A 27,373-nucleotide genomic window follows, 5' to 3' on the forward strand; every position below is an offset into this window, starting at 1 on the left:
TCTATCATCGATGAGCATTTGGGTTGATTCCATGTCTTTACTATTGTGAATAGTGCTGCAGTGAACATATGTGTGCATGTATCTTTATAATAGAATGATTTATATTCCTTTGGATATATACCCCATAATGGGATGGATGCGTCAAATGGTATTTCTGCTTCTAGATCTTTGAGGAATTGCCATACTGTCTTCCACAATGGTTGAACTAATTTACACACCCATTAACAGGGTAAAAGTCTTCCTTTTTCTCTGCAACCTTGCCAGCATCTGTTGTTCCATGACTTTTTAATCATTGCCATTCTGACTGGCAAGAGATGATATCTCGTTGTTGTTCTGATTTGCATTTCTCTAATGATTAGTGATGTTGAGCATTTTTATTGGTTGTTGACCACATAAATATCTTCTTTTGAGAAACTGCATGAGCATGCAGTTTGAGAAGAGTCTATTCATGTCCTTTGCCCACTTTTTAATGGGGTTGTTTTTTTCTTGTACATTTGTTTAAGTTCCTGTGGACCCTGGATATTAAACCTTTGTCAAATGGATAGATTGCAAAAATATTCTCCTATTCTGTAGGTTGTCTTTTCATTCTGATGATAGTTTCTTTTGCTGTGCAGAGGCTCTTTAGTTTAATTACATCCCATTTGTCAATTTTTGTTTTTGTTGCAATTGCTTTTGGCATTTTTGTCATGAAATCTTTGCCCATGTCTATGTCCTGAATGGTATTACCTAGATTTTTTTCCAGGGTTTTTATAGTTTTGGGTTTTACATTTAAGTATTGAATTCATTTTGAGTTAATTTTTGTATAAGGCATAAGAAAGGGGTCCAGTTTCAATTTTCTGCATATGCCTAGCCAGTTTTCCCAGCACCATTTATTAAATAGGGAATCCCTTCCCTATTGCTTGTTTTTGTCAGGTTTGTCGAAGATCAGATGGTTGTAGAGCAACACACTATTAATGAAGAATCTCCTTAAGCATGTGATGTAATGCCCTCTCATACTAATGAGAATGCTAATATTTCTCTAATTAAAAATTTGGAATACTAATATTTCTCTGATTAAAAATTTGGAATACATTCTTCTATGCACTACCACCACCCTATCAAAAGGATCACAGAGAAAGATATGGAATGTTAGTATCCAGAGAAGAAAGTGGAAAGACATACAACTTAAAGCCCAAATAACTGAAGATATTTAGTATAAGGTATCTGAGAACCAAGCTATCCATTTACTGGGCTGAAAAGTCAGTCTCTAGGTGTGAGAGTTGATTCCCCTCTCTCTCTCCTTCTGTGTGTGTGTGTCTGTGTGTGTGTGTGTGTGTGTGTATTTGTGCTGGTGATAAGATGGCCAAAGGTTACATCAATAGAGAGGCATCCCCCACTATTTAAAAAAACACACATATAAACAACCACGCAACTGTTCTAGAATCAATTACTAACATAATTCATACCTCACACTGTCAGTATATAATGATCTTTTAATAGTAAGTCCTTGTTGATTTCAACTCTATGATATATGAAAAACTCTATTACTGAGCCCCTGAACTACACAAACTAGTTATATCCCTGTACTGACTAAAAGTGTGTTTACAATAGTTATTGATAGTCTTGTTTTCAACTCTTCAAAGAGATTTACCGGACTTTGTGACATAACCTCCGCATCAAAAGTGAAGCAGTTGCAGACCCACAGCCTCTACCCTTCCTGGAATGAGGATATGGCAGAAGTGAGCAAGATGCTTGGAATCACACACACCAGAGGGAAGAGGACAAGGATGAGGCAAATATCAAAATCAAGACAGAATATCTCAGAACAGAGCATTCTAGAAAGACCATGCAAGCCATCTGCTGGGGCCTGAGATGTTGAAATTTGTGAGCCAGGCCCACATCCATCTTCAAGTTATAGGTCCAGGCATTAGAATCCTGCACCCTAAACTCTACACTCTATACAGGCAAGGAGCACATGTGGTTTTGTTTACCAATGTAGTCCTAACACTTAGCATGGTGCCTTATTCACTGTAGGTACACAATAAGCCTATGTTAAATTGGTGAATGAGTAAATGAATGAAATGAATAAACGGTGACCACTCCCTTGGGTGGCAACTGGTCAAACCAAATAGTCTTTATCTCTCTTGAAGAAATGAAATATGTGTTGCTAGGAAAATTACAAAGGCAGTAGCAAGAAGCAATAAAGCAAAAGTCACAAATTAAGGAGACACAGTGCAGTTAAGAGGAGGAAAGTTGGTCAATAGTGTAGAATAAATAAGAACAGAAGCAAAGAAGCATCTACTTAAAAACACAGCCACAGAAGTCATGAACAACCAGCAGATAGCCAGTAGTAAAGTAGAAAGATGAAGTAGCGATGTCTGGCAGAGTTGTACTTTTGTCGCCAGAGCCACTGTCAAAGTATTAAAGAATTGCCTTCAGCAAAAGAGGCGCTGCCTTGCCATCAAGGTCATGCAAATCTCTTTCCTGGTGGAATGACAGAAGCCCAAGACCAAAGGAAAATATGAGGACACAGAAGAGCATCTCCTTTACCTTAAGATGAAACTAACTATGGTGTTATGAGCTCACCATGGCATCAGGCTGAAGTGATCTTGAGCAGAGGCCTTGTTTCACTCCTTCCTTCACTCCAAGGAGCACTCAAAACTCATGTGCACAAGAATCCACACTTCAGGCTCTGCTTTTAGGGAATCAAACCTCAGGCATCTACTAAATGCCAGACCCAAGGCCATCCACTTGGGAGCACAGTGGTGAGCAACAGAGGAGCTCTTCCACCTGGAACTTCCAAATCTAGCAAAGGTTAGGAGATAGATATTAAACCACAACTTAACCACAGAAAATATTTATTTATAATTTCCACTATTTTGGTGAAGGAAAGTGACACTACCAATGAGACATAGCATCTGGAAAATTACAAAATTCAGAGTCAGCTATGAGATTCCAGATGGATGATTAAATATTAGACATTTTCTACTGGAAATATTAACTACAACTGAAGATCAAAAGAAAACATTTTGTTCTTCCTTTATGTACCATTGATTGAAGATAACCACAGGCTCCTACCTCAAATTCAGGATGTCATTTTCTCTCCTTCACAATAGAGCATTTTCTTTTTATGTTAATCTAAAGAAATATACTTTAAATGAGTCAGAAAATTTCTGCCCTTAGAATTATATATGTGTGGGAATCCAGGAAATAAACACACCGGAAGAGAGAGCTTGTGCACGCACCTCAGGAAAATATGTGATGCTCAAACCATATGCTTTCAGTTTGTCTTACAATTTCAGAGACTCTTGTACAATTTCCACACCATAAAAAGTTTAGGTAACTAAGAACATCCCTGTAAAACCTAAATGCAAAGGATATAAATTGTAGCAGTGTGCTGAGAAAGTGAGTTACATAGCTAACTGGATTAGCAACCATGATAATTGAATAAAAGCACTTTCTTATTACCTACCAATTCTTTTCAGTTAGGTAAGAGAAAGCAGCTTGGCTGCTCTTCCAGAATCAGATCTTAGAGATACATGAGCCCAGAGAGTTTAAAGGTGAAGATTAAATACAGATGCATGTGAATGTTCTATAATGAAGAGCCTACCTGAAAGAATTGCAGTGGGATTTGTTTATAGTGTCCTCAAGCAGTATGGCAGCGTTTTTAATCTACATTACTTTGGAGACATAGTTTACTGTCTATATCTCAGAGACTTCCTATTCTGAAGATTTTCTGCATGTAGAAATCTTCTCAGAAGAGGTCACCATTGCTGACTTCCATTAGCAGGAAATTTTCTAAGAAACAGCAATGGAATTACGCCCAAGAGGAAGACTTCAAGCTATAACCAAGTATTTATCAAGGCAGATCACTCTCTGAGTAGAAATTTTAAAGGCTTTTAAAACACAGAGGTAGCACTGATTTCATCCAACTCTAGTACTAGTACTGCTGGGCCCCCACTTTTCCTCATGATACCAACTCAACTAAAAGCTTCCATTTCTAGAAGAATTATAAGAGAAGGAAAAATGATTGGGGTAGTGACAATACTGGATAGAACAGCATCATGGGCTCTAGATTCAAACAGGACTGAGAGTAAGTCCAAATTCTCCCACTCACTCGCTGAGTCAACTTGAGCAAGTTGCTTAATTTCTCTGTACCTCAGTTTCCTCATTTGTAAGATGGGAATAACAGCAGGACATACTCACAGGATGATGATAATGATTAAATGTCATCCTCAATGCATAGCACTTAGTACACTGCTTATCACACAAGAGGTGCTCAACAACCTCCTTCATTTACTCCACACTTATTCAATAAGTATTTATTGAATAGCTACTATGTGCCATGCATTATGCCTCTGTTGCACTTATGAAGTCAACTTTCTCATAGAACATTATGTAGACATAATGATGGTGAGGATAAAGATGCTGATGATTATGATGGGGTGATGATGATGATGATGGTGATGAAAACAGAACACAAATAGAAAATTACTATGTGCCTCTGAATAGCCACAGTGATTTTCTCTTCAAAGTTTTACCTCAAATACTCTTAAAAGTCAGGCAGTGTTATAATTGAGATTTAACTGACTCACTTGGGGATGAGATCAGGCTGAATTTTATCTCCTGTTCTATAGCCACAAAGGGCCTCCTAAGCTAATTAATGCTATAAACAAGATGGGGGGGGAATTTTGCCTGCATCACAGAGCAGTTGTTTCCAAGCACTTTCGCCTGTAATTTTCAAACAAGCACTGTAATTGCGAAGTAAGCAGAAGCCAGCATTGCTAAGCCTGGCTTTGTACTCATTACCAATCACCATTATCCGCTCATTAATGCTGGTCCTAGAGCTGGCAAAAGCCCACTCAGCCTCATACTAGTTATTGTGCTCAAATGCAATGGAGCAAAAACCATTACGATTATCTACTGTACTAATTCAAAGCTATGGGATACTGCAGTAGGTAAAACCACTGCCTCTAGAGTCTACCTGCATGGATTCAAGTCCAATTTGAGTCCACTTTGTCCTGTACAATATTGGTCACCTTATTTAACTTATGTGAACCTAGATGGGATTCTTCCACTGTACCATGTGGATAATGACAGTACCTATCTAGTAGAATTACCATCTGGTTTAAACAGATAATCTATGTAAATCATTTAGCACAGGGTTGGCCCATAGTAAGCACTTAAAAAAACTTAGCTGCTACTATTTTATATAATGATCATCACTATTCTGACCATCAAATGGGATCAGCAAGACTACAGTGGGTAAGGAAAGAGCCTTATTTTGAGAAGAAAAAAAGGTCTCCAAATTTTCAGAAGGAGAAAAATAGTGAAAGAGAAAATATCCATGCTCCATCTCATTATTAAATATTGTACTAACATCCTCAAGGGAAAGTCTCATGCATTTCTTACAAATATGAAAAAAATCCTAGAGGAGAATTATACTGTCACCTTACGTCAGCATCCTACATTTAAAATAAATTAATAAAACAACTTAAAGAATTGTTTGCATCTAGGTTGCCAAAAGACCAATTTTTATTTTACTTATTTATTTGGCCAAGGGAGGCACAGGGTAGGAAAGAGTTGTATTTGTCAGTCAGGTTTATTGATCTCTCTAAGTGCATTATCAAGCTAAGATGTGTAGTCACCAACTGCTTTATACTAGCTGACTTGGCGAGCAAACCAAGTCCCAAGGGATTTCATTTTCACCTTAGAAAGCGGACTTTCAAAGTCAAGTTAATTCTGTTAGGCTTTCATACTGTATTCCTCCTTCAACTAAATCTAAGATATCACAGCATTAACTTACCAGTGGAAAAAAATGGGGGTAAAGTTTCTAAATTTTTAAATGTTATCTACTTACAAAGGCATGCTTCTTAGCCACAACAAGTTTTTTAACCATTCCAGACAAAAAATACCTCCAAATCCACTTTGCAGTAACAAAACTCTATAATTAAATGTAGATTATTTCAACACAATCATGTAAAAAATAAATAAATAAATAATTTTTAAAAAAGAAAATATTTGGACATTTCTGAACCAAATGTTGAAAGAGCCACAGTACAACTCTTTGTTTTGTTTCATCTCGCTTGAAGCTGTAGCTCAATTTGGAGAGTTCCTTAGTTACAGAGTAGTTTTTTTTTTCGCTCCAAGTAGATACTCCATTTGCCTTTCTCCCACTCTCTTCTCCCAGGTAAAGTTGCCTTTCTCTGCATGTCCAGCACTTGAGAAATATGATTTCCTTTGTCAGATGAGTAGGTTGCGAAAATTTTCTCCAATTTTGTAGGTTGCCTGTTCACTCTGATGGTAGTTTCTTTTGCTGTGCAGAAGCTCTTTAGTTTAATTAGATCCCATTCGTCAATTTTGGCTTTTGTTGCCATTGCTTTTGGTGTTTTAGACATGAAGTCCTTGCCCATGCCTATGTCCTGAATGGTAATGCCTAGGTTTTCTTCTAGGGTTTTTATGGTTTTAGGTCTAACGTTTAAGTCTTTAATCCATCTTGAATTGATTTTTGTATAAGGTGTAAGGAAGGGATCCAGTTTCAGCTTTCTACATATGGCTAGCCAGTTTTCCCAGCACCATTTATTAAATAAGGAATCCTTTCCCCATTGCTTTTCTCAGGTTTGTCAAAGATCAGATAGTTGTAGATATGCGGCATGATTTCTGAGGTCTCTGTTCTGTTCCATTGATCTATATCTCTGTTTTGGTACCAGTACCATGCTGTTTTGGTTACTGTAGCCTTGTAGTATAGTTTGAAGTCAGGTAGTGTGATGCCTCCAGCTTTGTTCTTTTGGCTTAGGATTGACTTGGCGATGCGGGCTCTTTTTTGGTTCCTGTTCTATACTTTAAAGTAGTTTTTTTCTAATTCTGTGAAGAAAGTCATATCCAGAATCTACAATGACCTCCAACAAATTTACAAGAAAAAAACAAACAACGCCATCAAAAACTGGGTGAAGGACATGAACAGACACTTCTCAAAAGAAGACATTTATGCAGCCAAAAAACACATGAAAAAATGCTCACCATCACTGGCCATCAGAGAAATGCAAATCAAAACCACAATGAGATACCATCTCACACCAGTTAGAATGGCGATCATTAAAAAGTCAGGAAACAACAGGTGCTGGAGAGGATGTGGAGAAATAGGAACACTTTTACACTGTTGGTGGGACTGTAAACTAGTTCAACCATCATGGAAGTCAGTGTGGCAATTCCTCAGGGATCTAGAACTAGAAATACCATTTGACCCAGCCATCCCATTACTGGGTATATACCCAAAGGACTATAAATCATGCTGCCATAAAGACACATGCACACGTATGTTTATTGCGGCATTATTCACAATAGCAAAGACTTGGAACCAACCCAAATGTCCAACAATGATAGATTGGATTAAGAAACTGTGGCACATATACACCATGGAATACTATGCAGCCATAAAAAATGATGAGTTCAAGTCCTTTGTAGGGACATGGATGAAATTGGAAATCATCATTCTCAGGAAACTATCGCAAGAACAAAAAAACCAAACACCGCATATTCTCACTCATAGGTGGGAATTGAACAATGAGAACACATGGACACAAGAAGGGGAACATCACACTCTGGGGACTGTTGTGGGGTAGGGGTAGGGGGGAGGGATAGCATTGTGAGATATACCTAATGCTAGATGATGAGTTAGTGGGTGCAGCGCACCAGCATGGCACATGTATACATATGTAACTAACCTGCACATTGTGCACATGTACCCTAAAACTTAAAGTATAACAGTAATAAAATTAAACTAAATTAAATTAAATTGAAAAAAAGAAATATGATTTCCTGTTGTTCTTTCTAAAATGATTTGGGACCTGGGCAGCTTCACTCTTGTACTTGACAAATAATCATTCTTGATTGAGAAATAGAAGAAAACTGAAAATACTTAAAACATTTAAAATATGAAGCTGCTCCACTGTGATACACAGTTGTGGAAACACAGCCATTTCATGAAAAAGTACTTCAGAGTAAACCTGTGTGTAAGCAAGCAATATTTAGCCTTCATTTATCTCCCCTTCACCAAAATGGGGAGACAGAACACTTCAAAGAAGCAAGAAACCTGGTCTCTGGATTTCACAGCAGGTAGAAAGGGACACCTAATTAACCAGCGGCCTGTTCCTCTTGATGAAATGTGCATATCACACAGTCATGATTGAATGACACTCACATTAGCCCAAGGAAAAGTTAAGAAACTCCATGACCAGCTCAACATTAAGGGGGCAGGATCAAAGACGACTAACATTGAAGATTTCACATCAAAAGGAAGCAACCCTGAGGGAAAAATAAGCCCTCTTCTACACCTATCTTCTTAATGGGAAAAAATTTAGATGTGTCCCTAAAATTTTAAGAGCATTTAGCTCTTTTAGCAACAAAAATTCTATAAGTAATCAAAAAATAATGTATTGTGCAATTCAAATAAAGTAGAAAGGAAAGGCATTGCTCTAATGTCTACAAAGTGCAGTAAGAGCACTTTCTATTTTTAATGGCACCTGTCACAATTTTGTGAAATGCCCATAGTTTGTCTGAATCACATGAGGGGTATATACATGTGTACCTTCTTAGACCTCATCTAAACCCATTTCAGAAGCGGAAGACAAAAGGCACGTCTTACATCGCAGCAGGCAAGTGAGAGAATGAGAGGCAAGCCAAACAGATTTCCCCTTACCAAACCATCAGATCTCATAAGACTTATTCACTACCATGTAAACAGTATAGGAGAAACCGCCCCATGATTCAATTATCTCCCACTGCCTCCCTCCCACAACACATAGGAATTATGGGAGTACAATTCAAGATGAGATTTAGGTGGGGACACAGAGCCAAACTGTATAATTCCACCCCTGGTCCCTGCCAAATCTCATGTTCTCACATTTCAAAACCAATCATGCCTTCCCAATAGTCCCCCAAAGTCTTAACTCATTTCAGCATTAACTCAAAAGTCCACAGTTTAAAGTCTCATCTGAGACAACATAAGTCCGTTCCACCTATGAGCCTGTAAAATCAAAAGCGAATTAGTTAGTTCCTAGATATAGAGGGAGTACAGGCATTGGGTAAATACAAATACACCCACTCCATATGGGAGAAATTGGCCAAAACAAAGGGGCTCCCGGCCCCATGCAAGTTCTAAATCCAGCAGGGCAGTCAAATCTTAAAGATCCAAAATGATCTCCTTCGACTCCATGTCTCACATCCAGGTCACACTGATGCAAGAGGTGGGTTTCCACGGTTGTGGGCAGCTCCACCCCTGTGGCTTTGCAGGGTATAGCTCCCCTCGTGGCTGCTTTCATGGGCTGGTGTTGAGTGTCTGTGGCTTTTCCAGGCGCACAGTGCAAGCTGTCGGTGGAGCTACCATTCTGGGGCCTGGAGGACAGTAGCCCTCTTCTCACAGCTCCACTAGGTGGTACCCCAGCAGGGACTCTGTGTGGGGTTCCCAACCCTCATTTCCTTTCTGCACTGCCCTAGCAGAGATTCTCCATGAGGGCCCCACCCCTGCAGCAAACTTTTGCCTCAGCATCCAGGTGTTTCCATACATCTTCTGAAATCTAGATAGAGGTTTGCAAACCTCAATTCTTGACTTCTGTGCACCCACAAGCTCAATACCACATGGAAGCTGCCAAGGCTTGAGGCTTCCACCCTCTGAAGCAACAACCCAAGCTATACCTTGGCCCCTTTTAGTCATGGCTGGAGTGGCTGGGATGCAGGGTACCAAATTCCTAGACTGCACACAGCACAGGGACCCTGGGCTCAGCCCATGAAACTATTTTCTCTTAGGCCTCCAGGCCTGTGAGAAGAGGGGCTACTGTGAAGACCTCTGACGTGGCCTGGAGACATTTTACCCCATTGTTTGGGGATTAACATTTGACTCCTCCTTACTTATGCAAATTTTTGCAGCCAGCTTGAATTTCTCCTCAGAAAATGGGTTTTTCTTTTTCTATCACGTTGTCAGGCTCAAATTTTTCAAACTTTTATGCTTTGCTTCCCTTATGAAACTGAATGCCTTTAATAGCACCCAAGTCACTTCTTGGATGCTTTGCTGCTTAGAAATTTCTTCTGCTAGATACCCTAAATCATCTCTCTCAAATTCAAACTTCCACAAATCACTAGAGCAGGGGCAAAATGCCATCTGTCTCTTTGCTAAAACACCTATGCTCCAGTTCCCAACAAGTTCCTCATCTTCATCTGAGACCACTTCAGCCTGGATCTTATTGTCCATATCGCTATCAGGCTTTTGGTCAAAGCCATTTGTGATGGTTAATACTGAGTGTCAACTTGGTTGGATTAAAGGATACAAAGTGTTGATCCTGGGTGTGCCGTGAGGGTGTTGCTAAAGGAGATTAATATTTGAGTCAGTGCAGCTGGGAAAGACACACCTACCTTTAATCTGGGTGGGCACAATCTAATCAGCTGCCAGTGCAGCTAGAATATAAGTAGTCAGAAAAATGTGAAAAGAGAGACTGGCTTAGCCTCCCAGCCTACGTCTTTCTCCCATCCTGGATGCTTTCTGCCCTTGAACATCGGACTCCAGGTTCTTCAGTTTTGGAACTCGGACTGGTTCTTCTTGCTCCTCAGCCTGCAGATGGACAGTTGTGGGACCTTGTGGTCATGTGAGTTAAAACTTAATAAACTCCCCTTTATATATATAAATAACTATTCCATTACTTCTAGAGAACCCTAATACACCATTAAACAAATCTCTGGGAGCTTCCAAACTTGCCCACATTTTTTTGTCTTCTTCTGAACCCTTCAAACTGTTTCGACCTCTGCCTGTTACCCAGTTCCAAAGTCACTTCCACATTTTCGGGTACCTTTTCAGCAGCACCCCACTCTACTGGTACCAATTTACTGTATTAGTTCATTTTCACACTGCTAATAAAGGCATACCCAAGATTGGGCAATTCACAAAAGAGAGAGATTTAATTGGACTTATGGTTCCACATGGCTGAGGAGGCCTCACAATCATGGTGGAAGGCAAAAGGCACATCTTACATAGATGGCAGCAGGCGAGATAGAGAATGAGAGGCAAGCGAAATGGGTTTCCCCTTATCAAACCATCAGATCTCCTAAGACTTATTCACCTCCACGAGAACAGTATGGGAGAAACCATCCCCATGATTCAATTATCTCCCACTGTGTCCCTCCCATAACACATGGGAACTATGGGAGTACAATTCAAGATGAGATTTAGATGGGGACACAGAGCCAAACAATATCACCCCATTAGTGGGACCATCCAGTATACCACTCTGAACAGGCTGTGGCCAAAAGAATCTCTTGATCTTGTATAATTATACCACATTCATAGGTCAGAGTAATCCTAAATAGGCATACTTTTCTAGCAAGAAAATATTGACATTTTGCTATTTAAGACTACCCTTGTTTCATTATAACTTACCAGTGCTAAGCTACACTTTCATTTCCCCAACAGGGATTCTTGAAGCTTGCAAGAGCATTGCAGCATGTTAAGGCAAAAATAGCTTTAAAATATTAAGAACCACATTCTGGGGTGAAAGATGAGACACAGATTTTGTGTCACAAGAAACGGACTAAACACTGCCTATCCCCAACAAGTGGGAAGAGAAGGGAAGACTAAAACTAGCATCTACTACTGTTTACTACACGCCAGACCCTAATTTTATGACATCATATGAATTTACTTTCCTCGAGCCCAGTACTAATAACTCCATCATCTTTTGCTAATTGTGAAAAGAAAAAAATATCATGAAAGGTTTAAGTAAGATGCCTTACATTCTGTAGGTTGTCCATTCACTCTGATGGTAATTTATTTTGCTGTGCAGAACCTCTTTAGTTTAATTAGATCCCATTTGTCAATTTTGGCTTTTGTTGCCATTGCTTTTGGTGTTTTAGACATGAAGTCCTTGCCCATGCCTATGTCCTGAATGGTACTGCCTAGGTTTTCTTCTAGGGTTTTTATGGTTTTAGGTCTAACATTTACATCTTTAATCCATCTTGAATTAAGTTTTGTGTAAGGTGTAAGGAAGGGATCCAGTTTCGGCTTTCTACAAATAGCTAGTCAGTTTTCCCAGCACCATTTATTAAATAGGGAATCCTTTCCCCATTGCTTGTTTTTCTCGGGTTTGTCAAAGATCAGATAGTTGTAGATATGCAGCATGATTTCTGAGGTCTCTGTTCTGTTCCATTGGTCTATATCTCTGTTTTGGTACCAGTACCATGCTGTTTTGGTTACTGTAGCCTTGTAGTATAGTTTGAAGTCAGGTAGCATGATGCCTCCAGTTTTGTTCTTTTGGCCCAGGATTGTCTTGGCAATGCAGGCTCTTTTTTGGTTCCACATGAACTGTAAAGTAGCTTTTTCCAATTCTGTGAAGAAAGTCATTGGTAGCTTGATGGGGATGGCACTGAATCTATAAATTACCTTGGGCAGTATGGCCATTTTCACGATATTGATTCTTCCTACCCATGAGCATGGAATGTTCTTCCATTTGTTTGTGTCCTCTTTTATTTCGTTGAACAGTGGTTTGTAGTTCTCCTTGAAGCGGTCCTTCACATCCCTTGTAAGTTGGATTCCTAGGTATTTTATTCTCTTTGAAGCAATTGTGAATGGGAGTTCACTCATGATTTGGCCCTCTGTTTGTCTGTTATTGGTGTATAAGAATGCTTGTGATTTTTGCACATTGATTTTGTATCCTGAGACTGCTGAAGTTGCTTATCAGCTTAAGGAGATTTTGGGCTGAGACAATGGGGTTTTCTAGATATACAATCATGTCATCTGCAAACAGGGACAATTTGATGTCCTCTTTTCCTAATTGAGTACTCTTTATTTCTTTCTCCTGCCTGATTGCCCTGGCCAGAACTTCCAACACTATGTTGAATAGGAGTGGTGAGAGAGGGCATCCCTGTCTTGTGCCAGTTTTCAAAGGGAATGCTTCCCGTTTTTGCCCATTCAGTATGATGTTGGCTGTGGGTTTGTCATAAATAGCTCTTATGATTTTGAGATTTGTCCCATCAATACCTAATTTATTGAGAGTTTTTAGCATGAAGGGCTGTTGAATTTTGTCAAAGGCCTTTTCTGCATCTATTGAGATAATCATGTGGTTTTTGCCTTTGGTTCTGTTTATATGCTGGATTACATTTATTGATTTGCATATGTTGAACCAGCCTTGCATCCCCGGGATGAAGCCCACTTGATCATGGGGGATAAGCTTTTTGATGTGCTGCTGGATTCAGTTTGCCAGTATTTTATTGAGGATTTTTGCATCAATGTTCATCAGGGATATTGGTCTAAAATTCTATTTTCTTGTTGTGTCTCTGCCAGGCTTTGGTATCAGGATGATGCTGACCACAGAAAATGAGTTAGGGGGGAATTCCCTCTTTTTCTATTGATTGGAATAGTTTCAGAAGGAATGGTACTAGCTCCTCCTTGTACCTCTGGTAGAATTCAGCTGTGAATCCGTCTGGTCCTGGACTTTTTTTGTTGTTAGTCTATTAATTATTGCCTCAATTTCAGAGCCTGTTATTGGTCTATTCAGGGATTCAACCCAAATGTCCATCAGTGATAGACTGGATTAAGAAAATGTGGCACATATACACCATGGAATACTATGCAGCCATAAAAAAGGATGAGTTCATGTCCTCTGTAGGGACGTGGATGAAGCTGGAAACCACCATTCTGAGCAAACTATCGCAAGGACAAAAAACCAAACACCGTATGTTCTCACTCCTAGGTGGGAATTGAACAATGAGAACACTTGGACACAGGAAGGGGAACATTACACACTGGTGCCTTTCGTGGGGTGGGAGGAGACGGGAGGGATAGCATTAGGAGATATACCTAATGTAAATGACAAGTTAATGGTTGCAGCACACCAGCATGGCACATGTATACATATGTAACAAACCTGCACGTCGTGCACATGTACCCTAGAACTTAAAGTATAATAATAATAATAAAAAAGATGCCTTACAAATATCAACTACGAGTATCATAAGCTCTCTCAACTCACTATCTACACACAACCAGCTCTCAAGGCAGCCTTAGTTCTGCTATTCCTCTCCAGGAATAATGAGTAAAACAGCCAATTAGGCTCTTCCTGGAACACTTTCTACATCCGCAAAATGATCCAAGAATTTGAATTTTTATGTGCAACATTCAGACAATCTCTTGTGATCCTGGGAGACTGCTTCTGCTGGGGAGGTTGGCAGGAAAGAGATTCTTCAAAAAACAAAAAATTATAATCTACCTAAATATCTTGGAGAAAACTGACGAGAAAACTGGAGATGCACTCTGTTCCTTGTTCATTAGAATGACTTTCCATCCAACCCTCAATGGGATGTGGGAAATGAAGAAAATGTTCAGGGTAACTTGATCCAAAATATCTTTCACTAGATCTCTTGTTAAACTCAGATTATCCTAAACTGTATCTGTTTTCCACTTCCTAAAACCTATACATTTACAGTAACTTCTTTTTGTGAATTTTAGGTTTATTTTTTTCACTTCAAAAGGCAAATGTCCCAGGCTAAATACCTGAGACTTTTAAGGAGCCAGAAAGTCAATAGCCTCAAAGAATCCATACCTAAGAAATACTTGTATCACAGAAGAGGAATATTTTGATGTTTGTACTCACAAACACATCTGTCAACACATCTAAGTGGTTTCCTAACATAAAATATGTACTTTAATGCAAGTTAAAGAAAAAAATTGTTCTATTAATATTTCCTAAATTAAATGCAAGTACAAATATCAGTTGGAGAAGTAACACATGCATATTTCAGAAGCAGTAACAAAGATACATGGTAAAAGTTAAGAAAATACATAACCTCAGGTGTGGACAAATCATGTTGAATGGCTCTGTGAACATTATTTAACCTCTTTGGAGATCAGTCATGACCGGATACTAAAGGACAAAGATGTAGTATCACACATATCAATATACCTTAAGTGAGGACAAATATAAGCCCACATTTCCCAAAGTCTTATTATTTGTTTTGAGATTCAAAAGTATTCTGGATTGTTCCGCTGTTGGCATTAGGTTCTGAGGAATTTAGAAGAGAAGGAAAAGTAAAAATATTTCACTCTGTTACAATCAATGGCAACATTGTCTCCAGCAGTGCTGTCCAATAGAGATATAACTCACATGAGCTATTTTAAGTTTCCTAGAGGCCACATTAAAAAAAGAAGAAATCTTAATATGCTATATATAATCCAACATAGCCAAAACATTCTTTCAACATATAATCATACAAAAATATTACTAATGAGATATCTTACATTTTTTATATTAAGTCCTCAAAATCCAATGGACATCTCCATTTGCACAAGCCACATTTCAAATGCTCCATAGCTCTTGTGATTATTGGCTATCATAATGAACAACACATACATAGAACATTTTCACCATCTCAGAAAGTTCTATTGAACAGTGTAGCTCCTAGGAATTAAGAACTTAAAATTAAGAAAATAATTGCACCTAGTTTGAAAAGCATGGCCTGAGGGCCAGAAGCCAGCTCTTAGGTATCCTCAGCTCTTCCTATATGCCAGCCTCTGTGCCTAATGAGCTCATCAATTTAGTGAAGCTCAAACTTTCCCATCTACAACTTGCACATGAAAAAAATAAAATGAGGGGCTCAAAACTGCTGATCCCCAAGGTAGCTCCCTTTCAGCTCTCACAGCATCTGGCACAACTGCTATGGAAATCTGCATGAACAGTATTAACTGACCTTAAAAGGAAGGCTCTTTTCAAAAGGAACACATAGACAGCATTTTGTATTTCAATGTTATCTCCATTGTATCTTAAGAGGAGCACAGAAACATTTGGCTTGAATTTAGCTTTTTCTTTCCCTTTCTGTTTATCAGTGTTTTCCCTGGCAGATATCGGCAGAGAGCCCAGGAGAAGTTCTCCCTTGAAGCTTATCCAGGAGTTTCCTGGTAGCACATTGCTATCACTTAGGAGTTCAAGGTCAGACCAAGCAGCCTCTTTTCTCTTCCTTAAGTGAAGTTGGCAAAAGAAATGACATCTTCCCAAAATGCTTATTATAAGAAGAAAATATATGGTTAAACCATTCAATTAACTCACAAATTTATGGAAGGCATGCCACTGTGTGTATCCAAATCTGGTGAATTCAAATGTACATGTTCAGCCAGGAAAAAAATTCCTTTACAAAGACTGCCAACTACCCCACCCACCATTACACTCAGTGAGCATATGTGCCACAGAGGGAGCAACTGGTCTCATTTTCCTCAATATGTTAATATATTTTTGCCCTGAGTATTATCTGGTCTTTTAAATAAAATTATTTTTCATGCACATGGCCCCTAAACTCAGCCATGTACTTTATTGCCTAGTTAAGGGATTATTAAGAGTATTTTGACTGTACACAATTTTTGCCTTTAGACTGGTATCTCCTACATGACATGCAAATGTAAGCGCCAGATTTTATGTGGTGTGTTATCCAAGATGACCCCTTGAAGCTGAAACTGTGGTAGGCAAGACAAAGGCATGTACACAGACAACTTCAAAATTTGGCAGAAAACCCTAATATAATATACATTAGTTAAAAGGAAATATGAAACCCCAAAAAAGAAATAAATATTTCTGCCAGGTCAAGGGGAAAATATCATGGAAGTCCTTTTAAGAAGGTAAAATTTGTTATAGGTCCTCAAAGAGAAGGATTGCAAAGAACAGGAACAGGCTAAAGTAACTTTATGCCCAGAAGGAAATCACATAAATACATTCATGAAAATGAGAAGTTAGAGTATTGCTGAAGAAATAGACACTATTCCAGTTTGACCAATATGTAGGAAGCATTAAAAGAAAAAGTGGGGAAATTAGTGTGGAAGTATAGCCTTAAACCTAATCCTAAAAAGCTTAGTCATGGTAGAATAAGGTGTGATTACAAGTCCCAATGTGCATAATGGCTCAAAAAAAATAAATATTTGTTTTTTATTCATGTAACTGTCTCCAGCAAAATTTCCTAAGTTTGGCAGGTGCCTCTCCTCCACATGGTGATTCAAGGACCTAGGCTCCTTCCTCTTCTGGTTCCACATCCTTAAGGGCAGGGGTGAGCAAATAAGTATGGCCTGGTTTTGTACCTCAGTGAGCTAAGAATGACTTTTATTTTTTTAAAGGTTGTAAAAAAAATGAATAAAATTTAAAAAGGTTTGTATTGACAGAGACAATTCTGTAATATTCACTGCAAATATTTACCATCTGATTCTTTTCAGAAAAAGCTTGGCAACTCCTGCCTTAAGGCCTCATTGTCTTCCATATCTGGCAGACAAAAAGAAAAATAGTGTGAAGGGGCCTCAGTCCCTTCTTAAAAGCCTCACTCCAAAATGACACACATCACTTGTGCTTTTCTTCCATTGGCTGGAACTCAGTCACATGGTCACTGCAAATTTTAAAGAAGGCAGGGAAATGTATCCAGCTGTGTGTCTAGGAAGGAAAGGAAACTGGTTTTTGGTGAGGTTATCAGTCTCTGAACACCCTATTAATGGGTTTAGATTTTCTTCAAAAGACAATGAGGAACAAACCATGAGAGAATTCTGAAAACAGAATTGACAAGACAAAACTATTTAAGAGCATCTCCTTACAATAGTAAATAAAGAGCTACCTGCAGGAAGCATAACTCAGTATCAAGTCACTGAGGCACTATCACAGACTTACGTGCACCTGGCAAACGGCCCAGAACAATTTTTAAAAGTCACCTATTTGTCAATTAAACTTCACCACAAGTCAATTAGCATGGTGATTTTTATGCTCCAGAGAGAACAGGCTATAATGAACAATCAGGAGTTGTGAGGACTCACAATAACAGTAATTCTTTATGGGATGGTATGTGAAAAATATCAACAGCATAACATAAATTTTAAAATAAATTTCTTTCTGGCTGAGTGCAGTGGTTCATACCTGTAATCCCAGCACTTTGCGAGGCCAAGGCAGGCAGATCACAAGGTCAGGAGATTGAGACCACCCTGGCCAGCACGGTGAAACCCTGTCTCTACTGAAAATACAAAAAATCAGCTGGGCATGGTGGCACGTGCCTATAGTCCCAGCTACTCAGGAAACTGAGGCAGGAGAATCGCTTGAACTCCAAAGGCAGAGGTTGCCGTGAGCCAAGATTGCGCCACTGCACTCTAGCCTGGCAACAGAGCAAGACGCCATCTCAATAAATAAATAAATAAATAAATTTCTGTATAGAAGGATAGCGCTGATACTAGTGGAAACACAGGAACCTTATAGGGACCTGGAAGTTTAAAACCAAACTTTTTCTTCACTCTGTTATGAAATAAACAAGCTTTGAAATCAGAATGACCTCAGTTCTAATGCCTATTCTGAAACTAGCTGTGTGAGTAGAAAAATCACTTAGTGTCTTTGATTTTTTCATTTCATCATCAGTAAAGTAGAGATTTTAAAAAGAAAATTGTTCTTGCAAACTGTTATAAGGTTTAATAATGATATACATAAGACAGCTGACCCAGTGCCTGGCACAGAATAAACCCTCAAAAAATTTTAACTACTATCATTACTATTGTCATTATTATGCCTATTTAAAGCCTCTTTTGAACAAAAACAAAGTCATTTGTATCCTAAAATGACTTGCAAATAACACATAATTAACAAACACACTAAAATATGTGGTTATAACTTGCTTTTTCATTTCAAATTTATAAGAGAGGAAGCAGAAGTTCAAAAAGCAATTTCCTTAATTAAAAGGAATCTGATGTTTAATTCACAAACAAGGTTTTATAGCCATTAAACTGGAACCAGTCCATTACTTATATACCTTTGTGGTTTTTTCAAAACACTTTACCTTTAAACACTTTGAACCTAATGGATCCTGGATGAAGGTGCAGGTAGAGTCATTTCCCGTGATGAAATACCTGCATTAGTCACGAGTCATTATTTAGTAAAGACAGGAAATAAACAAAGATGCATATGAAACAAAATTATTCTGTGACCTCCACCTGAGGCTTTTTGCTTTGTGACAAAATCAAATAATCGACTTATTTAAAAATTATGTATTATTAACTTTCTAATTGAGGCATCTGGTAGACATTTCGTGAAGATTTTTTGCTATTTAATTAATTAAGGGTGGATGTGGTCCTGTGGTTTGTAACTATTCTTAAAGATCTCTGTCATCTTCTTTTAAAGCTGAAATGCCCACCTTAAGTTGGGTTCCCTCAGAAGCAAACAGGCCTGAGGCAAGAATTTGAATGCAAATAGTTTTTTCAATGGCTACCCCAAGAAGAACCAGAAGGAAAGCCAGGAAACAAGATGGGAAAAGGAAAAAAAAAAGAAATTCACCAAATTTTGATGAGCAAGTTACAACTTTAGGAAAGTAGGGCTCAATCTCGCTGGGAATCTCTGGGAAACAGTAGAGAACATGCCTCGGGGTTGTTCCACCTGAGGGGAACCAGGGTATTTATCAATTGGCTCCTATTTGCTGCAGGTTGAAGGCTACACCTGAGCGTGTTAATACTCTGGCGCTCTATCTAGCCTGCCTACATAGGCCGAGAACACTCCTACAGCCAGAGGAAGCCTCCTGGTGGTACCAAGGAGGTATAGGTGAGGCACAGACAATGTCTGCTGAAATAGCCAAGGAGAAGGGTCTGTGGGCCAAGTGTTACCATCATCACTGATACTTTACCCAAGAGGAAATATTTTACTTCTACCCTAAAGCATACTAGAAATTCTGATTGCCCTTTGTATCAGGGTTCTCCAGATAAACAGAGCCAATAGGATGTATATATTAAAAACAGTTTTATTTTAAGAAATCAGCTTATGTGATTATGGAGTCTGACAAGTCCCAAGATCCATGGGGTGAGCTGGCAAGCTGCAGGCCCAGAAGAACCAGTGGTGTAGTTCCAGTCAGAAGGTGGCAGGCTCGAGACCCAATAAGAACTTACGTTTCAGTTGGAGTCTAAGGTCAGCAGGAAAAAAAGCTGATGTTTCAGTTCAAAGGCCATCAGGCAGGAAGAATTCTCCCTCACTTGAGGGATGGTCAGCCTTTTTGTTCTACTTGGGCCTTCAACTGATTGGATGAGACCTACCCAAATATGGAAGGGCAATCTCCTTTATTCAGTCTACTGATTTAAATGGCAATCTCATCCCAAAACACCATCACAGAAACATCCAGAATAATGTTTGACCAAATATTAACAATATTGGCAATTAACACTTAAAACTAACCATCACACCCCTTTAGTGAATGGAGCAATCAGTGTTTTTCAGATTGAGAACTCAAAATACTTAAACTGCTTCATGCTTTCACATGAGACAAAAACTAAACCAAGGGAGACAAATACAAAAGAGAATGTCCAAACTTGTCCCCACTGATGAAAACAATAGCTGTATTTTGTGCTCAAATCTGTCAGTCACATATTCAGCCCCGCTGGCCTTTGGGTCAGGTATCACAGATCTGCAGGCATGGATGCTCACTTCAAGGAGCCCCGGATGAACAACCGTGGGAAGGGAGATCAAAGTGCACACATCATTTCCTTACGATATCAAAGAGAAGTTTCCATAATGAAGCAAGAAATGCAGAGGCCAGCCTGCTTTGCAGATAAACCATTTCAGAATCAGTGTCCTAAATAACCCTGAAATTTGAATTCCCAAAAACATATTAAGTGATACTTCCAAATCTAGTTAATGACTGATGTTTTTCCTGTTCTGAATCAATAAGATTTTACTTTTCTAAACATTAACTGTTCTACCACAATAATCTCTGATACCCCTTGTTAAAACCTAAAGGTCAAAGGAATCAAATCATGACTCCTCACCTTTAAGGAGTATATTCTTAGTGAAAAGCAAAATGAATGAGCAGTTGCTTCTCTGCTTTGGATAGATGTATGTCAGCAACCACACCACCCCATGGAAAATTTCACAAGCTACATGTGATAAATATATAGTATGTCACTTGTGATTATGGTGTGTTTTAATAATAAAAACTAATATATTTTGTAACACAGATAATATTTTTGTCCAAAAAGAAGATGTGATTTTTTGGCAGGGAGAGAGGAATTTGGAGTTTTTAGGGTTTTTTAAAATTGTTATTATTATTATTGTTACCTAGTTGTCAGATAAGAAGAAGAAATTACCCAGACACTCTTGCAGGCCCTGGGGATATAAGAGAAAATAAAACAGATTAAAAAAATCCATGTTCTCATGGAATTTGCATCCTGGAGTAAGGGAGAGGAAATAGAAGAAAATAACTAAAATACAAATAAGCGCTTGAGAAAGGTAAAACAGTGAGGGGAACAGCAGGAGAGGACCTGCTAAGTCCAGGGGAGGCTGGCTGGCCAGGGACCTGGAGCAAACACTTTGAAGGCAGGGGGAACGGTGAGTGCAAAGGCCCTGAGGAGCAATATGCCTGGCTGGTCAAGAACCAGGAAAGAGGCCAGCGTGACCCGGTTGGGATGAACCAGGGAGAGAGCAATAGTTAGTGAGGTCAACTGGGGTGAGGGGCAGTGGCCATTTCATGTCAGGCCTTCCAAGCCATCATAAGGACCTTGGCTTTTACCCCAGCTAAAATTAGGCACAGATTCCAGCAGAGATATGTCTTATATTTGAACATATAGGATCTGTTGGTGGCTGTGCTGAAAGCAGAGTCATGAAGGGCAAAGGAAGCAGCAGGGAGACCAATAAGGAGGCTAGGGAAGTGACCCAGCCAGGGGAAGACAGCGCTTGACTCCAGGGTGATAACAGTGCATTTGGTGAAAATAGTGAAATTCTAGATATATTTTAAAGCTGAAGGCAATATAACTTGCTGGCAGAACCAACGTAGTAGGTAAAGTAAATACAGGACTCATAGGCCCTCTAAAATTGTAGGTTGAGCAACTGGAAGAAGGTGTATGCCATCTACTGATATGGGGAGGTCTAGGGAAGGAGGAAGTTCCAACTCAGGCAGGAACATATTAGTTGTGGGGCTTTTATTAATTGTTTGAGTAGAAAATCAAGCCGATTAGTCAGATGTACGGGTCTAGAGATCAGAGGAGGGGTCTGTATTGCAGATATGATCTGAGGAGTGACCTCTGTAGAGATGGTATCTAAGGCTGAAAAAGGTTGAGGTCACCAAAAAAGAACACTTACAGACGAGAAAAAAAGCAATTTGGATAGAAAAAAGTTACTGAAAACAGTGTGTGACTGAAAAAGCATCACTTTTCCACTTTACATTCACCTTTAGTTATTAGAAAGAGACTTTGGAAAAACAAAATAGACATAAAAGCTCAATGAAGGGCTGGGTGCGGTACCTCACGCCTGTAATTCCAGCACTTTGGGAGGCCAAGGCGGGCAGATCATGAGGTCAGGAGATCGAGACCATCCTGGCTAACACGGTGAAACCCCGTCTCTACTAAAAACACAAAAAAATTGGCCAGGTGTGGTGGCGGGCACCTGTAGTCCCAGCTACTCAGGAGGCTGAGGCAGGAGAATGGCGTGAACCTGGGAGGCAGAGCTTGCAGTGAGCCAAGATCGTGCCACTGCACTCCAGCGTAGGTGACAGAGGGAGACTCTGTCTTAAAAAAAAAAAAAAGGCTCAATGAAGGAAATTTAAATCACCCATAATCCTCTCTACCCAGAGACACATACTATCATAATTTGGGATATTTTCATAATTAAGATAATACTTCGGCTGGGCACAGTGGCTCACTCCTGTAATCCTAGCACTTTGGGAGGCTGAGGCAGACAGATCACCTGAGGTTAGCAATTCAAGACCAGCCTGACCAACATGGAGAAACCCTGTCTCTACTAAAAATACAAAATTAGCCGGACATGGTGGCGCATGCCTGTAATCCCAGCTACTCGGGAGGCTGAGGCAGGAGAATTGCTTGAACCTGGGAGGCAGAGGTTGTGGTGAGCCGAGATCATGCCATTGCACTCCAGCCTGGGCAACTAGAGCAAAACTCTATCTCAAAAAAAAAAAAAATATATATATATATATATATATATATATATAAAATACTTCACAAGTATATTGTAACCTTTTTTTTAATAATAGATCATAAACATTTCCTAAAGTAAACTATATACGAATATCCCATTATTCAATTAACCAGCTCCTCTTGATGTTGGACCTTTAGAATATTTTCAGTTTGTCACTATTATGCATAACACTGCAATCTTGTTTATGCAAATAAATCTGTTTATGAATTTCTGAAGTTTTCCTTATGACACTCCTATAAACAGAATTTCTTAGTTGAATGGGGTGTACATTTTAATGGTTTCTGATATACAGTGCTGAATTGCTCTCAAGAAAGGTTGCACTAATTCACACTCATAGAATTCCTTTTTCCTACCACCTTGCACTAAGAAGGTAGTCAAATATTTAGCTTTGTAAACTTGAAAGATTAAAAATGGCATTCCATGGCCAAGCGCAGTGGCTCACACACTTTTGGAGGCTGAGGCAGGCGGATCAGTTGAGGTCAGGAGTTCAAGTCCAGCCTGGCCAACATGGTGAAACCCCATCTCTACTAAAAATACAAAAATTAGCCGGAAATCGCTTGTACCCGGGAGGCAGAGGTTGCAGTGAGCCAAGATTGTGCCACTGCACTCCAGCCTGGGCAACAGAGTGAGATTTCATCTCAAAAAAAACAAAAAGGCATTTCAATATTTCAATGCTATTTTATTCTTTATTTCTAGAGAAGTTAAACAAATTTCATATTTTATGGGCTCTAAATTTACCTTTCTATGAATTACTTTGCTTATATAAATTACTTGCTCATATCCTTTGTCCATTTTTCTAAGGAAGTGTTAATCTTTTTCTTATTGGCTTATAAATATATTAATGATAAAAAGTTCATTTTTGTTTTGGTTTTCTGAATTATTTTATGAAAAAAATAGGAAAGAAAAAAAATCAAGGTTTCTTCCGGATTCTGATATAAACACCAGAAAGTATAATGTTATACCCCAAACTCAGTCTAAATTGAAGTGCCAGGAGCTCTAAGATAGTGTTTCTCAAAAGGTGATTCTTAGAGTACCTGAACCAACATTTCCTAGGAACCTTGTTTAAAAATGTAGATTTCTGGATACCAACACAAACCTACGAAATGAAAATTGCAGGGAAGAGGGCACATTGAAAATTTGCTTCTTTGACAAGTATTCCAGATGAAGTATTTTGCACAATAAAGTTGGGAAGCCACTTGCAGCAGGTAGAAGGGGTACTAGAACTAGCTCTCAGAACTTTAAGACCATTAATTAAAGTTAGAGGTCAACTGCACCAGGGCCTGTAATACTGCTCTGGACTAATTCACCTTAGGGACCTTCTCAGAATCCATAGTATTAGCCAGGAATGGGGAGTGACCTCATGAATATTATGGTAGCCCCTGCCATTTTATAACAAGTTATACAAGCACTTACTCTAGCTACAGAGGTGATGCACAAATCTTCACACAGCACCAGAAAGACCGTTTGGAACACAATCAAACAGGCCAAGAAGCAAGCAGTATCGTGTTTAAAACACAAGTTACTCCTGCAAATTTCCCCAGAATCTATAGATAACTAGGACAAATGCCATTTTCCTCCCTAATACAATATACCACAAATTATTTTTAATTAAAAAAATGCCAGACATCTTTTCTGCCCTGACTCATATTTTCATGTCCCACCTTTTTTTCTGAGGTCATTTCTGCAGCAACCAACTGTGGGCAAGGAATCTTCGACAACACTCCTTCTGGCACGGCTTTGCTATGAGAGATGCTTGCCAGAGGCTGCCAAAATAAACTTGAAAACACAGGAGTTAACTTTCATAAGGAAGTGGTTCTTAAAGTGTGACCCCTGAACTAACAGCCTCAGCATCACTTTAGAACTTGCGAGAAATGCACATCTCCAGCCCTAGGTCAGCCCTACTGAATCAGAAACTCCAAGGCAGGATCAGCAATCTGTGGCTTCACAAGCTCTGCAGATGATCGGATGGACTAAGGTGGAGATCCAAGAGGTGCAGCAGAGTCACCCGGAGGTGAAAGCAGAGTGCTGCCCCCACCCCCTCCTTAGGGCTTTGATTTGCAGGCCTGGGGTAACACCCAAAAATCTGCATTTTCAAAAGGTTCCCGGGTGATTCCCATGCTGCTGGTCTAAGACCACATTTTAAGAAAACCTGGCCTGGGAAAACTGTTAGCCAGTGCAGACCAGGCATTGGGTAGGCAGGTGGGCAAATGAGTCTGTCTTCCACTTCTCAGTGAACAGTCATGAGACACAGTCTATCAGATTCCTGCAAGGTCCTAATACAGTTGAATTCGGATTGCCCCCCGCAGTAACCAGTTTAATCACATGCCCTTAGTATGGCTCTACTTCCTTCTGTTTCACTTTTCCAAGCCCTATGCTCCAATTCCCTGGGGTCACTTCCCAAAATTAACAACCTCCACTAGTTCTTGTCTCATGTTCTGCTTTTTGGAGGATCTGATGCTGAAAAGAACCTATTTCATAAACCTCAGCCCACAAGCTTACTATCCCACAGATTTCAATCCATCTTGCGAGGCCCACTTGCTCAGTGTGCAGCTCGCTCCCCTTTTAATTCAACAAGTCCTCACATTCATTTTCTTTGTTTTTTCTGATACTCAGTAAGAGCATCCCATCTTCTGCCAGAACCACCCTTCATTGTGCCTCGAGAGTATTTTTTTTGTTTTTATTCCAAAATGAACACCTTCTATCCTAAATATTCCTCAAAAGCAATACCCATGGCAGGATCATGTGTACATGCCACCAAAATATAGTGTCCTATGACATGTGATGGCCATGGGGCTGCTGATTAAGAAGACAGCAAAACCCTAAGTTTCACTGGCGAACTCCTTGTCCCCAGATATCCTCATCTCCTAGGATTCCAAGAAGAGCCCTTGGATAGGCTTCGGAAACAAAATGAGTTTTAATTAAACCAAGGTCTTCTATGGCCAAGAATAAAATGCACGAGTATCGTCAAAAAGAAAAACAACAGAAAGGTTGCCACAGCTGAAAAGGGAAAACCAAGCAGAAGTGTTTCCCCTACCAGGCCTGCTGAGAACTTTTACAGCCTACTTTAAAACTGTTCAGATGAAAGACACAGATCAGAAAAAAGTCTTCAAGTATATTTCTCTTTTCTTCCTCTAGCCAGATTGTTTTTTTAAAATACAGTGTAGTGAAAGAAATAAGATTAATCAAAAAGAGTTGGTGGGAAGAAAAATAATAAAGCTCGTAGGTTGTTGTTGTTTAGTACAAAACAAAAAAAGAGATTGTGCTATAAAACAGAGGCCTGGTTGCTGCGGGGTGGGGGTTTGGGTGCAGGGGAAGACGTTCAGGAAGGCTAAATACAAACAGGAGACTGTACCTGTTGGGAGGAGAATATACTCAGTAATTTATAGAGTCCTGATGTGAGATAAGTCATCTTACTTTTGATGTGGTTTGTGCCTAACTCATTTATTACGAAAAATGATTGGAAACCCAGAGCATTTGATTTATTTATCTAGCAACTTGCTAAAGCCCAAAACTAACCCAGAGAGCAAACAGCAATAAGAAAGCCATCTATCATCTTGAATTAAACACTTGCTACCAAATCATAAAAATTTGTCCTTTATCCAATCTATGTCCAAGATCAATCATAAAAGGTCATGCCTTGGGAATAAGGTGACTTGAAGCTTTCAACTAAATTTCTAGGCTTCTGTGAATTTGAGCTTCAACCTTCAAAGACAACAGGGCATGGAGTTTGGCAGCAAACGATCCAATCATCTTAAATGCTGATGTAAAAATTGTGATTCGCTTGATTTAAAACACTGTTTTACTGTGAATGTTTCAAGTTTTGTTTGGATTCTGGTTTTTAATACTTACTGGTAAGTATGCAGAAAGAGATACTTTGGGACTTTTATTGCCATATTGCCTATTACTGCTTCTGTGTTTAAAAAATCTGCTTATTGCAAGCAGGGTAGAGTCATTTTATGCATATTTGGCTTAATTTTCTACTAAGCAAATAAAAATGTCTTCATGTAATTTACAGATCTTCTTTTTCTCAAATATTGTATGTGTACTTTGATTTCTAGTGCTGTCTGAATGACCCCATGCTGAAAGGATTTCATTTTGCATTTCCAAAATATATATACAGAACCCATTAAATGAAAGAAATGTAAGCCACAATTTATATAGGAAAGAAAATGCTCCAATCATAACCCAATGATTTTATATAACCAATATGTTCCTCTATGACTACAAAATGAGGTCACATTTTCTTTTGTATACTCAAACTATTATACCAAAGTTCTTTCCTGATTGCTAGAAGCTGGCTACCACTCACACCATCTTCCCCAGATGATCTTCAGCTGTTTCTGAGACTGTCCCAGGACACAACCTGTGCGTTCAGAAACAAACCCTCCATTCTAATTCTCCCCTCTTCTACTGTCTTTGTCATTCAGCCTCTACTGCCAATGACC

At 39.2% G+C, this 27,373-nt stretch overlaps 1 long non-coding RNA gene across 1 annotated transcript in view; it reads left to right on the plus strand.

The window, feature by feature from the left end:
* LOC134809432 (uncharacterized) overlaps window positions 1–26,934 on the plus strand; it is a 61,322-nt gene extending 34,388 nt beyond the window's left edge. Inside the window, exons 3-4 of the long non-coding RNA XR_010155146.1 lie at window positions 24,603–24,939; window positions 25,542–26,934. This is a non-coding gene — a long non-coding RNA (uncharacterized LOC134809432). The remainder of the gene's footprint in view (window positions 1–24,602; window positions 24,940–25,541) is intronic.
* The last annotated feature ends 439 nt before the right edge of the window (window positions 26,935–27,373 follow it).

This window comes from Pan troglodytes, chromosome 2 (assembly GCF_028858775.2).
Source record: "Pan troglodytes isolate AG18354 chromosome 2, NHGRI_mPanTro3-v2.0_pri, whole genome shotgun sequence".
NCBI classification, from domain to species: domain Eukaryota; kingdom Metazoa; phylum Chordata; class Mammalia; order Primates; family Hominidae; genus Pan; species Pan troglodytes.